The 5,756-nt window shown below is 42.0% G+C and overlaps 1 non-coding gene across 1 annotated transcript; it reads right to left on the bottom strand.

Moving 5' to 3' along the window:
• Positions 1–3,866: 3,866 nt before the first annotated feature.
• On the bottom strand, positions 3,867–4,091 carry LOC147612527 (small nucleolar RNA U3). The gene has a single exon (XR_015263577.1). It is a non-coding gene; the product is annotated as a small nucleolar RNA U3 (small nucleolar RNA).
• Positions 4,092–5,756: the final 1,665 nt, after the last annotated feature.

The raw sequence follows: 5,756 nt of genomic DNA, 5'->3' as shown, positions 1-5,756 counted from the left end.
TTGCAAAAGCCAACCTTATCCATGTCCCTAAACACTAAGCTCTTCGATGGCCTAACATAATCTTCCATGTTTTGCTTGGGTTGGTGCATCTTAAATTCATGAGAAAGTATCTCCTTATATGAGCCTTGCAAAGTATTAGCATGTTGGAATGTTGGTGAGGTGCTTAGATTTCCTTGTGAACAAAAAAAGCATAGCCAAACTTGCTTTGTTGGATATAGGAGCAGCAAAAAACTTAGTCATATCAGACTTGGGTCTCATATGGGAAACCTGCCCTTGATCCCTAGTGAGACTTGGGTCTCACCAGGGAAACCTGCCCTTGATCCGACCAATGCTCTGTCGCAAGTTTTTATAATGAATGTAAGGGATGTGAAAGATTAAGTTCCACATCAATTTTTATCCCATTGGTGGAAGGTAGTTTTTATGTTATAACTGTAGGTATAATACTTGAAGAGATCATCCTTGGAATGGCATGGATTGCTAAACTTGACTGTAACATAGATTGGACCATGAGGACAACCACAATCAAGTTAGCATAATAAATTCATTCAAAAGTTACTAACATTACTACAAGTAGGTCCCATTCATTCGGTAAGCACAATTATTTGTAAACTCAAAGCCTCTAATCAACCCCCACAACATCCTTAAAACCAAAAGTAAAGGAGATAAAATCCGAACCAAAGGATGGAATCTTCATCAAAAATCAAGGGGGCACCATAAAAGAAACAACCAATACGTCCGATCCTGCTACCTCGATTTCTCAAAAAGCCCCAATGAACCACGATGAAGCAAGTGTGGGTATCGAAGACACCAAGGAAACCAAATTGTGAGCCAACCAAATAGCTAAAGCCCAAGAAAAAAAGGCCTAAATAGGTGTGGATTCCAAAGGAGAGTATCCCCAAAATGCGGACAAAAATTGATGACAAGCTGATGTGGAGCCCTAAGCAGAGAAGAAATAGAAAGCCATATAGTGATCCAACCACACAAGGATGGGTGACCATGTAGATATCACTAATAGCCCAAGGATACTACTAAGGAAGAAGCCAAATAAGGGTGCCAAAAAGGGCATTGGGAAGAGCAAACAATATCTTCCTTTATAGCATCTAAATTACTGAAAACATACAGCATAGGACATCTAGCAACCCTGCAGTTATCCCTTGAACCTCTGCTCATTCAGTCAACTGCCTGAACTTTCTCAATCTAAATCAGTTGTCTCACCTAAATGTCCTCCTAGGTCAGATCTAACTCTGAACAAGTCTGATCTTTAACTCCTCAACTAACTCCTTTGATCTTCTACTGACCTGAATTGACCCTAACTCTCTCAGTTTGTCTCACCTAAATGTCCTCCTAGGTCAGATCTAACTCTAAACAAGTCTGATCTTTAACTCCTCAGCTAACTCCTTTGATCTTCTATTGACCTGAATTGACCCTAACTCTCTCAGTTCAGCTGCTCTACTAACTGTTTTTTGATTGAGCTAACTGTTGCTGACCTCTATCAGATCCTTGTCCTCTAGAATCACAGACTTTCTTCAAGGACCATCAACTCTCTCAAATCCTTTGGTCCAGAACTCTACTGAATCTGTCACCCCACACCACTTCTAACTATCAGCTGACTCCTACCTGACTCAGAACTCTCTAATCTTGTTTCCTCTAACACTTTTACAAACCCCTAGACACCTAAGAATCAACAATGATCTAGCCTTGCAACTCCTAATCTGACAGCACCTGACTCCCTCTAACTCTGTTAAATACTCTCCAGCATTAAAACTATCTGATTGGCCCTGACAGACCTCTGACTATCAGACCTGACTCAAAATAGCTTCCTCTCAACCCAGAAAGACTAGTTTGACCCTTCAAGTGACTGACCCTGATGTTTAGCTAACCATGTCTAACATTGCTGGCTTTCAGCTGTGCTAACACTAGCTGAATCAGCCCCCTGATGGTAGACTTTCAACTGACACTAGCAGCCTTGATTGTGGACTTTAGATTTTGACTCACAATGATTTTTCTCAACAATTTCGATCAAAGCAACATACCCACCTCAACTAAAAAACCAAAACACAAAACTTTATCATCCACTTACAAAGGATTCAAACCCAAATTCATTGTCCTATGCATATAGATAAAACCAAATTAGTTTCAACAACCCTGAGACTTTGGGCTTAAATAAAAGAAAAAAAGATGAAAAATGAGAGTGCCTCCAGAGCTCCAAACCTGATTGATGGACCCTACAACCACCTCTGCAGGTTTTCTTTTTCAAACAGAAACCAACAGTTGAGCGAAACCCTGGGTAGCACCAGGTTCTAACAGAGGTGCAAACATAGATCCCTAGGCTTACCTGTGCAACCTAGCTGTCTTTCTCACTCTTTACAAGGTGGGATTAAAAGATGCAACCCTCCTAGAGCGAGGAAAGAAAAGTTAACAAAATCATCATCACGCTCAAGAATCTTGCATCAACAAATCACACCAAAACAGGTATGGGTGCCCAAAAAGCAAGATAAGGGAAAAGCTAAGATAGAGCACACACGGACTAAAGAAGAGCAAGAGCAAGAGCAGCTTCAGAAGCAAATCCAAGAACTACCCTCTTCTTCAGCCTTTGCATGATGGAATCCCAACTTCCCTATAATTCGATGAAGTCTCTGATGATGAGCACAGTAGTGTGAAGATTGTCCCAGCACAAGATGGCTTAAAAATCAACAACGTCTCATTCTTAATCTAGGTGGAAGCCAAGCTCATCAAAATGATGCAGAGCCCCTTAACTCGAGTAACAAAATGCATCCACCACGGGCACTTGGTGTGCAGACACTTACCATTGTAGGTAATCCAAAAATCTTTACAAGGTGGGACTTGTGATTTTCCCAAGTTTCCTAACATCTGGAGGCCTTTAGAAACGAGTCCTAATGGGAAGGGAGGGATTGCGATTATTTTGCAAGAAGGCGAATGTGAAAAGCCTCCCAAGGCTTACAAAAACCCTACCACCTCTGTGCTAGTGCATCCTTGATTTACCTATGTGGGTGGAGGACGAGAAAGGGTGGTGCATGAGAGGTAAAAGTCACATGATATTGGAGCGTTCTAGTGGACTGCAAGGCTTCCACTACACATTTATGGTGTAGACTTTTAGAGAGGAGATGGTCATACACAATGATCCTCAAAAGGCCTTACATGAGGGAAGCAAGGTTGGTTCATTATTGGGAGACCAATCGCATTTATATACACAAAGAAAACCAACCCTTGAAGATAACCTGTGTAGACAGGGCAGAATTATCCCATGGGTTGAGGCCGCCTCGCAATGATGAGTGTGATACAACATGTCTAAACGTTGCAACAACAGGGTAAAGATGAGAACCAGAACTATGAGCCTTTCCCACACCCGAAGACTCTGAGGATTAGGTCCATTTCTTGGTCACCAATATTTTCTTGGAATTAGTTATGCATATTTTGTATTTACTAATATATGTACTTAACACATGGAGATAGGGAGGACTCCTCCCATGGGTTGAGGAGGCCACCTCGCCAATGATGAGTGTGATACAATTGTCTGAACCGCTTTGGTCAACATGTCTAAATGAGCTTAGGAGGTTGAGGTATAAGAAAGGGGATTTATGTAGTGCAATAGTGTCTATAAATGTGTTTGGGAGGAGTGAAGGAGCTTAGTGGTGGTGGTTAACCACACTGGAATGACATGAAGGGGCACATTCCGAATGAAGGTCGGCGGGTAAGTGTGAGAGGCTGGCTGGCTGGCCAGCAGCCAAAGAGAAACGGTGGTGGGATGCCGCCCAGACACACGACGGGGAAGAAGCGAAGCAGTTGTTGTTGGGCTTTGCAAAATATATATATATATATGCCAAAAATGGCGGGGGTGGGGAAAACACCCGTCAGATCGCTCAGCAGCCTTCACCACCGGCGGAACGAGCACGGCGGGACGGTCATCAAGGCGCAGGGCGGAGGGCGGGGACACCCAGCAGCCCTGGCAAGTTATTCACGCTCTGGCGGCTGAGCCTCCTTTCGTCTTCCGGGCTGTGCGACTTGTCAGAGCAGGAATGCTCAGGCAAGATGTACGAACTATAGAACAGATCCTGTTCAAGTATAGTCGTGCTAGATGAGTAGTCCCCCGTCGAGCCCATAAAGGTAACGCTTAAGCTGGCAATCTTGCTATGTGGGTTTTTCACCCCTCTATCTCCGCACTGTTGGAAGTGACGAAGGAGACGAGAGATGCACACGATGAAGATCCCCAAAAGTGTGTGGAATACACACAATAGATGAGTATATATAGAGGAGATCCTAGGGCTATATATATAGAGACATTCTATATATAGCCAACACCCCCGCTCAAAGAAGGGTCTCTAACTGTGGATGAAAAAAAAACCCTTGGGGGCTCAAGGGAAAAACCCACAGCTCTATATACACCTACCGCTATATTAAATTATTTTATAGTTACAAAGTATTATTCAAAGGAGCTACATCACTCCCATATATACAATAGCCATGAAGGCTGCGAAGGAGCTACATCACTCCCATATATACAATATCCATGAAGGAGCTACATCACTCCCATATATACAATAGCCATGAAGGAGCTACATCACTCCCATATATACTTCATCACTCTTATGTGTACAATAGCCAAACGAAGGCTTTGAAGGTCATCCATTTTCATGTTGTCTTGATCCATTCATGTAGGTTGGGTGCGAGTCTATCTTCGTGGGGTGACGATGCCAAATAATATTTTTGTAGTCTCTTCTCTATATTGAAGCTCAGCAATATCCAAATACAATCCTGATCCATAAACCCTGTAATATGGAAGAAGTCTCCATAACAAATGGAGAACCATAATTTTGTTATAGAAATATGAGATGTACACGAAAAGATGTACATAAAGAAATAGACATAAAGGTATCTATTATATGGTTGCTTAGGAATATAGTCAATCCGCAAGGATATGCATGGCAATGTCAACTTGTGGAAGATCATCCAATCAATGGCAAATGAGCTAGATTTGGTAAGGAAATCTGGTTACTTGGAGAAGTTCACTTGGAAGATTGACCTGTCACTAAAATAGAAAATGACACTCATTCTAGTTAGTAAGGATATCATGGAAAGCTAGAATCATATCTTTGCCATGGGAAAAATCTATGACATAAGATCAAACCTCCAATATTATGAGTCAAGATAATGAGACAACTATAACTTGGATCAAACCTCCAAGATGACATGATATGAAAGTAAACCTCATAAGATGACAAGACGAGAAATCAAACCTCTTACGTCCATAGGTAGGATAACCAGACATGATGAAAAAGCGAACCTCTGACATGAAACAATAATTAGGATGTAGACACCTCTGACAGGATGAAAAAGCAAACCTCTGACATGACGTACTTGAAAGTAAACCTCATAAGATGATAGGCCGAGAAATCAAACGTGTGACATTCACAATCAGGATAGTAAACCTCATAAGATGACGGAACAAGAAATCAAACCTTTGACATCCACAAGCAGCATGTAGCCAGGATGACATGATGTGAACATAAAGCTCATAAGCTGATAGGACGAGAAATCAAACCTCTGACAGGAAGAGAAATCAAACCTCTGACATGTAGTCAGGGGATGACATGACATGAACGTAAACCAACCTCGTAAGATGACGGGACAAGAAATCAAACCTCTATCATGTAGTCAAGATGACATGACATGAACATAAACCTCATAAGCTGACGGAACGAGAAATCAAACCTCTCGGAAAATATGCTCGACGGAAT

The sequence above is a fragment of the Cibotium barometz genome, chromosome 45 (assembly GCF_041138505.1).
Source record: "Cibotium barometz isolate CiBa-2024 chromosome 45, ASM4113850v1, whole genome shotgun sequence".
NCBI lineage: Eukaryota > Viridiplantae > Streptophyta > Polypodiopsida > Cyatheales > Cibotiaceae > Cibotium > Cibotium barometz.
Note: the sequence above shows the minus strand (reverse complement) of the source record. Positions and strands in the feature narration are given on the sequence as shown.